The sequence below is a fragment of the Ursus americanus genome, chromosome 5 (assembly GCF_024610735.1).
Source record: "Ursus americanus isolate L20-20 chromosome 5, mUrsAme1.1.p, whole genome shotgun sequence".
NCBI lineage: Eukaryota > Metazoa > Chordata > Mammalia > Carnivora > Ursidae > Ursus > Ursus americanus.
The window spans coordinates 10,795,894-10,806,435 of record NC_142131.1 but is presented as its reverse complement, the minus strand read 5'-3'; the positions used below and the strand labels follow the sequence as shown (position 1 = coordinate 10,806,435).

The 10,542-nt window shown below is 34.9% G+C and overlaps 1 long non-coding RNA gene across 2 annotated transcripts in view; it reads right to left on the bottom strand.

Moving 5' to 3' along the window:
* LOC123799277 (uncharacterized) overlaps positions 1 to 10,542 on the bottom strand; it is a 541,652-nt gene that overhangs the window by 321,801 nt on the left and 209,309 nt on the right. The gene's annotated exons all lie outside the window — the stretch shown is intronic.

Genomic DNA, 10,542 nt, shown 5'->3' with positions numbered 1-10,542 from the left:
TGGCCAGCCATACCATTTTGCGACTCTCATGGTCCTTGTGGCACAGTGGATATTTAGAGTGCATGCCACAGACTTTTCATAGTCACCTGGCTTTGTCCTCAATAAGTATCCTGCTAATAAATTCTACTACTACAATTTGATCTCAATATATTTTTAGAAGAAAGTTCACCTTTATTGAATGTCCATTTACTAGAAATCATTCTAAGTGCATTTATGCATATTACCTTATTAATGTATATGTGTAATACCATGGAGTATCTATTTTTAATTCCCATTTTTAACGAACAAAGCAAGCTTAAGAATAACGTACACACACTGGTACTTAGGAAAGTTACAGGACTTCATCTGATATTTATAGCATCATCTTGAACTGAATACAAGCTCTTCTCCAGTTTATAATATATCTTTTCATTTAACCACAACCAGAAAGACAGGTGTGATTCTTACTCATATTTCACAGGTGAGGAAATTGGGCACTAAAGGGCTTAAGTAACTTATTACCAAAAATAATATTTCAATGGCAGAACAGAGATTTAACCCCAGGATCATTTGACAAGAATTTCAGCTCCTAGCAACTAGTCTATTAGTATCTCTGAAGGCGGCAAGGGTTACAGTTTAAGTGTGATCAGAGAGTCATCAAAATAAGATGGAGCTCCTCTCCGATCTTAAAACAAGTGAATATCTCTGATATCTGAAGGAACTTAGAATTTTTATTCCTATTGCATTGAAGTATAATAAAATCATGACTATTATAATACTTATGCTCTATTGTTATATAGATTCAGAATAAGCCAAAGATATTTTTCTAGTAGAATCTAGAAGAATATGACCTTAGTTTTCATTTTCATTTAGATGATGAGGATTAAATAAAATAAAAAAAAAAATTTAAACCAGCACATTGATGTTCATGAGTTTTACTTCTTTCATTCTACATTTCTTTGCCCTTTACTACTTTTTATTTAGAGTATAAATTATATTATCATTCTTGTAAAAAATAATTCTTTAAGTTTTTATTTTAATTACAGTTAGTTAACATTTTTTATTTTAATTCCAGTTAGTTAACATACAGTGTTATATTAGTTTCAGGTGTACAATATAGTGATTCAACACTTCCATACATCACCCGGTGCTCATCACAAGTGCACTCCTTAATCCCCATCACCTATTTCACTCATCCCCGACAGCCCCCCACTCTGGTAACCATCATATGATTCTCTATAATTAAGAGTCAAAAATAATTTTTAAAATTTCACCATGGGCACTACTATGCACATACATACAGATGATTCCTGTTAACCAGGAATATATTATAGTGTGAAAAAAAGAAAATGCCTTATCTGAGTCCATATAGATATTGAAATTTTAATACTATGTTGCTATTATATATGACATTCAAATGAGTAATTTTAGTGTCAATGTATTTTTTCATTTATCTATTTATATATCCATCTATCTATAAACACACATTTATACACACATGCATATATATATTTGGGTGTGTACATAAAGAGAGAGAGATGACAGATAATAATTTAGCTGTAATAATAATTAATACCTAGAGTAGTAGATTGTATAAATGTTACAAAGGAGAGAATGTTATCCTTGTCTACAGGTCTTATAATGGAGATAGAAAGATAACAAAATCATTCCTATCAACAGATAACTTAAGACATATGAGATATAAACAATTTCTAAGTGAACTCAAATGAAGGTAAATATTAAATGCACTTAATTTAAAAAGATATTTTCAAGGCAAAGAGTCTTATGCAGGGAATACCTAGGCTGTAGAGAATAAATCTAAAAGTTTGAAGTAAACTTGAGAATAATAATACAGATGTGAGAAACTACATGAAAACACAAAATAATTGGAGTTTTTAAAGAGATTCTCAGGGTATCAACTCTTGGGGGTCAGAAAGGTCATACTTAGGGGCGCCTGGGTGGCTCAGTCGTTTGTTAAGCATCTGCCTTCGGCTCAGGGCGTGATCCCGGTGCTCTGGGATCGAGCCCCACATCAGGCTCCTCTACTGGGAGCCTGCTTCTTCCTCTCCCACTCCCCCTGCTTGTGTTCCCTCTCTCGCTGGCTGTCTATCTCTGTCAAATAAATAAATAAATAAAATCTTTAAAAAGAAAAAAAAGAAAGGTCATACTTAGAAATGTGTATGTTGAAGATTTGGATGTTAAAATAAGTTAAACTGATGTAAGTGTAGAACTGCTGAACAGCAGTCTAAGGAGCTTGGAATGAATCTCACTTAAGAGTCATAGAAGATTATTTATGCTGAACCAGAGGTGACATTGGAAAAAGTATGGGAAGATGGAAAGAACAACATATATACATCCCTCCTCTGAAGCCTACTTTTGTTTGTAGGCTTCATTATCATGCACTTCATTATCAAGAGAACTATGTCACTAATAAAATATATTTCCCAATGTGGTGCGGTAGATTGAATAACTGGCCACAATTTTTCTGTCCTCCTTATGTTTATATCCTTTCAATATAGCTTGGAATCTCTTTCTATTAAAGAGTGGAATTTCTTCTTCCATTTCTTGAATATGGGCTGGCTGAATGACTTGGTTGGCCAATATAATGTAGTATAAGTGATAGCATGCCAATTCTAAGCTCAGGGGCTCAGGAATCCGGAGTCACTTCTACTCTTTCTTGGAATCCTGCCCAGTTGTCAAGTAAACAAATTTCAGCTGGCCTGCTGAAATGTGAGAGATCATGGAGAGAAGAGGCATTCTTCCAGCTGCAGTCATTCCACACTGCCACTTCCAAGCTGACCATACTGTTAAGCTCAGACTTTCAACTGAGCCAGTGAAACAAAATTGCCCAAATAAGGCCAACTCAACTGCCAAATCACAGAATCATGAGTTAAATAAATGGTCATTATTTTAAACTTTTAATATTTGAAGTGGTTTGATAGGAAGCAAAAGCTAACTGATACATGGTCAATATCCTCCTGGTAGAGGGATATGGTTACATTAGTTTATCATGCAGGGAATCTATATGCATTCCAAATCTATAGGTTTCATTGACACTCTATCCAACTATAACATAAACTTTTTTTTTCACTGAATTGTACTAAACAAGTCAGAGGTGTCCATCTTACTTCTTTAAGTTGTAACTTAAAATGAATATGCATTGCAATTTCACTCTCCAGGGAGTTCTGGCTTTCTGTTCATGCCATATAAATGGCAGGTGGCTTTGTTGATCGTCCAGTCCACTTTTGGAATACTCAAAAAACTGACTTCTTGTTTTAAGTCATTTTACATTAGGATGCCACACAACTGTCTATCAAAGAGAAGAAAGGATTTCTACTGCATGAAACATATTGTACATTTTAGGTAGGCTTAGTGTAACTCCAGATTGAGAAGCTTTGTAGCATTTCACATAGTTGCCTTTCTGCGCACAGACTCTATGTGTATGTGTGCATCAAAGAATGAATGGTAATATAGCAAATTGCCTTTCTTACGCTCCAATGTTAATTAAAACCAAATGTCCCTTCCACAGTGTAGCTAATATACTTTAATTATTCTGTATTGTGCAGTTGTGACAAAAGGGAACATGTAATTATTAAAGGGAAAAAAGTGCACATTGTACCAATAATTGTCCACACTGTGAAATACTATTGCTTTTCCCCTGTAAGTAACTTGAATTGTTGCCAAATAATCCTCTCTACACCATTTAAGTAATGTAAATTATTCTTTCACAATAATTTACCTTTTTATTGAGCTTAACTGAAACATGCTTATTTCCATTTACCTTCTTTCCACAGTTTTAAACAATGCAAAGTCAATAACAAAATAATAAGTTTTTAATGTTTTCTACTGGCATAAATTTTAAACATAATAAAATGAGTGTTCTTTTACATGAGAAAGAAGGCTGGTAGCAATCATAATTACCTTTTAATGTTAACCTCTTTTTTAACATGGGAAAATCTATTCCCCTGAGATTAATTTTCTTCTTCTATTAAATTAGGATAAGGATACTGACAAAGATGGTAGATGAAAAGTGGTTGAAAGATTAATAGATAACATGTATAAAGTGACCAGGTCACAAAATAATCTTTCTTATAGTGCTCAATTATTAGGCAACAGAAATAGAATCTATTATAATAAATTCAGATTTTCAGATATTTGAATTGTTTCTCTGTCTCCCACTCTCTTAAATTATCTTTCTCTGGCTTTTAAATTATTTACTCTACCAAAGCACACTTTCTCTGCTTCTAAATGAGATTGTATCATAAACATTTGAGGATTCACTTAAATGCTGATATGTCAGAAAAAGAAACTCACTAAATAAAACGTAAGGGTGTCTAAAAAGATGCATGATTTTTACAAAAAAACAAAAACAAAACCAAACAAACAAAAAAAACCCTCAAAAACACCCTCTAGGGTGTCTAGAGGGATAACCACCAGAGACTTTGTGTTCTCTTCCCAGAGGAGGAAGTTGACTTTCCCCCAAAGCAATGACAAAAAGGATAACTGAAAGGAGGAAATGAAGCAGAGACCAATTTCAGCCCAATTTTGGGGTGTAGTTTTTCTGCAGCTCTGTTCCAAGCCTATTATCCAGTATTCTGATAGTGAGGTGTCAGCTCTGGTAGAGGCTTTTTGATTCTGACCTTAGCTCCTATTTTGGCTTCAGAGAAGTGGCTACCTGGTGAATCAGCTCATCATTGCCGTCGTAATTGTTCTTGTAGCTTGAGTGAGAATCTGGTTTTTGTCTTCAACATTTCTATCAGTTTTGTAGTCACTTAATTCCCTGTATTCAATTTCTTTCTCATTAATATACCTATAGTTTTCTATCTCTTAGAGTAAGCCCTGGTTGATACAGCTTCAAAATATTTTTGATAAGGCGATGAATTTGTCCAATATAGTAGGATTTCAGAAGAAAACGATAGAGAGAGAGATTAGATTCAGATTTGGGTATTCGTTAATGCCTTGGTAAGAACCTGGAATTCATTCTAAAATTCATATCAAGCCATGAGATGGGTCTTTGAGGAGAAAAGTAGCATGATTAATATGTATTTTACCAAAATGATGCTGGAATCTGTGCATGGAGTAAATGGAAGCATGCTAGATCTGATGGAAACAGTTGGAGCTAGCATCAGTTACAGCATGGAATAATTGATAATTCTTTCATAAACAATAGGCATAAAATGTTTCCAGTACTATTAGAAAAATAACCAGGAAGAACCCATTTTATTTATTTTTTTTCAATTACAGCCAACAGCTTTCATTTTGTTTTAACACCTTAACTGTACCATTGCAACAGGTTTCCCAGCTAACCCACGGGCGTTGTAGTATGTAAATGAATAGATATGGAGTGCATACATCAAGTATCCTTTCTCTGACTGAAAGTTCCTGGCAAATACATTAGTTCTTGAAGCTCAAATACAGCAGTTATTTTAATTAAACTGATGGAGCACTGGCAGAATCAAAAACAACTTGAATATTTCCCTGTAATAAAACCAAGTGCCCAGCCTTGTATACCTACTCAGTACATGTTAATTCTCTTGCTCTCCATTATATCTACAACACTGAAAACACCCTGATATTCCAAGACAAAGCTAGGCATGTTCTGAGGCTAGAAGGCTCCCCTAGGTTTGGATACTTTGTCTATGAAATACCCAGGCAACGGTGTAACGGACGTAAGCACCATTTGAAAAGATAAATATCCCCTGGCGCTTCAGGAAAAGTAAAGCACAAATCCAATTATGGGGCCAGAGTGGGGGAGAGCTTTCTGAGGAATACAGGGCTCCAGATGAGCAGTGAAACAAAAATGGAAGTGTGGAATGTATGGAAATAGTATGAAGAAAGGTAACAACCAGTATGAGAAAAGAAGGATATAAGAATTTAAGTGAGGTTGAGTCTATATTGTGGAGGAGAGGAAATGGCCTGCTGTGAAATCAGTATTTAATTGATGGACTATAGAAAAACTTAAAAAGATTTTAAGTGGAAAATAATAAATAGATAATTTACAAAAACCCCCCTCTGGTGTCTACATGTCATTTCCAGATGGAATTCCTCAGAAAGACAAGTTTAATTTTGCCTGTGTAGGGTTGGCCTGTATAAAGGTTTAAGGGAAAAAAATTGCCAACATTTGCGAAGTTGGATATATCACAATTATCAAGTTCAGATGTCTGGCATTTCAATTTTTGAAACCAAAAGATACGTAAACAGATAACATGAATTCCTACTCAGCAAATGTAGTAGGTTTAGAGATGAAGCCTTAACTTGATATATTTGGAGGCAATGGAATTACCAGCTGTGGCTCCGTTTGCCCCGTGCTTATACTTTCCACTAGAACATTTTACTTATCCATGGCCTAGGTATACCTCAGAGATATGAAATCTGATTTATGGAACTTCCTATATCCCCATTCCTAAAATATATCCCACCCCATATCAATCTATCAGATACCTTGAACAGCCCAGTATATTTGGCCACTGTAGGATTTTCAGTACTATTATCCATACAAGTTAATAAACTGTTTATTTCAGGTCTATTTTCCTGGGCAATTGCTCTGGTTAACAATAAGTGGGAACAAATGTGGATAAAAGAGATGTAAGTATAGAAGCTAAACTTTACATTTGATTATGCTTTTGTATTTATTACTTGAAAGAAAGTTTACATTTGTTTCCCGTATAACCAAAGTGTGGGGAAAAAACTCTAATTTAAAAATCGCATACTCACAGAATGTTAATTTATTACATTCATCGGTTATAATAAAATATGTCTACGTGTTTAATTTTGCGATTTCATATTTAAATATTGCATGAATATTTATTTTATCACTACAGTGAAAAGTTTTGCATTAAAATGATTACTTTTTTATTACAACACATAATAATTTAGCTAAATGAGTGTCTGTGTATGAAGGCACTTGATTAGGCTTACATGGGTCCTTGATCACAAGAAAAGTCAGGAGGTTTTGAAGTTTGGAGATGCCTAGCTGAGACATTTAGAATACTGTAATTTTGACACTGTCGGGGTTTTGTGATTGCTTTCTGACTAACTGGAAGGTAAAGTCAAGGGAAAGGCAGAAAAGAAAAAGGACACAGCTGGGCATGATGCTCCTGCTGACTGTAAAATCAATTCCTGGCACCTGAAGGAAGCAGAGAAGGGTAAGGGATTTCCATATCTTAGAGATGTGCTGTGTCAACCAGAAGCTCAAGCAAACACGGGGAAAATAAAAGTAAATGTTTCCAGATTTTATAATTTTCGAGTTCCAATTTGCTATGTTTGCACCACTTGTTTACAAAGCCACTGAGTCAGGCCCACAAACTTAACAGTAATTATTTTCTCCCCAAAATAACTTCAGAAAATAAATGAAGTCTTTAGCCATTAAACAAAAAAATATATATAGCATTAAAATAATGCCGCTGCTAAGTGTGCATGTACAGTGTGTAGAATCATGGTTTTCTGGTGGTGGCTTTAGGTCATTTTGACCCAGGCTACCTACCAGGAATATTTCACTAATCATCTCTGATGGCCTGTACTTGAACACGTGCTCACACACACACACACCCAGAGAGGAATGTAGGAAAGAAATGATACCCAAACGAAAATTCCAGGTTATTATATATAGGCTAAACCCACACTATGACATAGGGTCTGGTAAAGACTATTGATAGAGTTCACAGTGTAATGGAAACCCTTACTTCCTGTTTCTTCAATGTTGGCTTTATTTTCTCTATCTGCCCTCTAACAAGAATCAAGGTAAAGGGCAAGTGACATCATCAGATACGTATAGTCAACTTCAGTATAACCACACCACATGGAAGTGGATGGTACACAAGGAAGTGGAAAATAAAGAGGAATGGAAAAAGCACAATGGCTCGAGCACAGTTTGATCTCACCTTTTAAAAAGTGTAACTATCAATGCCTTGGACTGAGGCAGTTTGATCAGGAGCTTCTCTTCCCCACATGAAGCGCTAGTAGGGAGGGGGGGGGAAGGAAGCAGAAACGCTATTCAACTCCTCTCTTTTGCCCCTCTCCCCTCTTACATCATGTTCCTATTCATTTTATAAGTTCTGTTTATGTCTTCATTGATAAAATCAACTTCCTAGAATAATCAGCACACAGACTATTTGTATCCAGGTTTATAGATTTAAAATACAACCTCTGATAGTCTATTGTTTCCAAAGAAAAAAGAAAAAAGGCATTTCAGATAAAGGCCATGGTGTGGAGATACAGAATTTTAGCATTTGCCATCTCCTTTTGAGATGCAGTTCTGGACTTTAGGAATTTCAAATTATTCCTATGATTTGCAGACAAAGCAAAGTTCAGTGAGGCAGTACTCTTCATTAAGAAACATTTAACTCAGTAATGGTCTGGGCCAACTGGAGAATGAAGAAAAGCAATTTAAAAGAGCACAGGATCTGTTTTAAGAATAATCACTTGTTCACCATATAAAATGAATAATTTAGATGGCCGTTAGCCACAATTATTGTAGGTGGGTAAAGGCAAACAGAAAATTGTATAATTTCATGGATGTTAATTGCATTTTGGTTGAGGAAGAGAAATCCATGCACTTGCTGAACTGAACTATAATATTAAAATGAAACAACTATTTGGTTGCTTGTGAACTCATCAGAGTTTTAAATTGCATATTGATCTTTTTTCTAATTTTTAATGTATTATTATTAAAAAATATATAAATATACCAAGCATCAAGCTTCAATAATTAATAAGTCATGGCCAATACTGTTCTACCTAAATGCCCACACAATTTCTCCAATCACCCGATCCAGATTACTTTAATAAATATTTGCACATCCTATCATTTAATCTGTAATTTTTTATATTGATTCATTTTATGCTGTTATCATGTCAATTCTGAGTTCTTCTCATTGTTTTCTCAAAAGACTGAAGCAAAGGAAATGAGCCACATCTGCCAACATATATCACCATTCTGCTTTTCTTTTATGAGCACAGTTTTGTGGCTGTTACAGTGGCTGATTGCTGAGATAAAGGTTTCAGGTTTCCTTGTCCTCATAATCATTATTTCCTTATATTACTTATGAAAGGGCTCAATAAATGCTTTTTGAATGAGTTCAGAGAATCTATATTTTATGACCAATTACTCTCAATTCATGTCACTGTTACATGTAAGCAGATACTCATAAAACAAAACCTGTGGTAGTACCTACCTCATATCATCAGAATAAAATGTGAGAGGGCATATGGAACATTTAGCGCAAGCCCTGGCCTGTGGTGTACTATTAAATATCTGAACTTAATATTTATGTTTTTGTTTATTATTGAAAGTGATTTTGTAATAGTAGCCACAGAGGACTGAGGATCTGGAAACCTCTCAGGGCAGACTTGCCTTCCCGATCATTCATGGAAAGAGAACTCTCCAACATCTTAAAAACACTTCGGAGATTGGACATTTTTCTTCTGTACTCAACTGGTATCAAAAACAGCCTTTTATCATATACTTAAGCCACAGTAACAGAACCACAGTTTTGTCTTCTCAGTGCAGGACCTCCAAATACTCTGGATATCAACAATGCAGATATTCTAAGAGTGAAGATCAATAGGTATGGCTCTCTTCCCCCTGACTTTTGCCTAGAATTGCACTAATTACATCGGTAGTATGTTCTTGCTCTCTAGAGTTCTAATCTCTACATGTAAGTGTGTCAAGTGGGAGAGAAACTGGATAGGGGAGTGGGAGTGTGAATATAATTCATTTTTAACAAGAGTGCATCAATAAATCGAGAAACGTTATTAAGAGAAAATAGAAATAAAAATTTGGTAAGATATTTCAGTGGCATAAACCATTTTCTCTCCTGCAAGACACTAGCAGTCTGATTGGGTAACGGACTGTAACACACATGAAACAGTTCCACAGCAATGTAACACCACCTACTGCAGTTCCAAAATATAAATGTTGTATTACATTCCACAATTAAAACTTAACTAAATATATAGGTAATATACATGAGAATCGATCTGCAAAAAATTTAGTACCCTTTAACTAAAGTATAGTCAGATTTCATCCTCAGAGACTGTGATTATGTAACTCTGAACTAGATCCTCAAGAATTCATGCTTTTAAAAAACTCTAGAGGCAATTTTGATATACACTCCTTGTTGAGTGACACTGAGAAAAAGACTATGATGTGAGCTGCGTATGTACAATAGACTGTAATATGTATGCAAAAATGATGTCCTGGATAGATAGGATGTCACTTCATGTCTCCATGATTTCCCCAACTGGTCCTCCAAAATTACATAAGTGACTAGTACATATCAAGGACTCAACTGATATTTGATTATATTAGCTTTTTTAATTTTTATGAATTAACTTTTATTTGTTGAACCAATGAAAGTAAAGTTAAATTTTAATGGGCCTGCTGAGTAGAACATGGGTGAGAAAACCGATCAAATATTGTTACTCACAGAAGATTGAAAAAAACTTCACGAAATGGGAGAACAAAAATGTAAGGCTCAGGTTTATTGCATGAGATATACTGAGTTTAGGTGAAATCTACAACATGGAGACTTGAGGTAGGGCCAGGAAAGACATAAATATTTA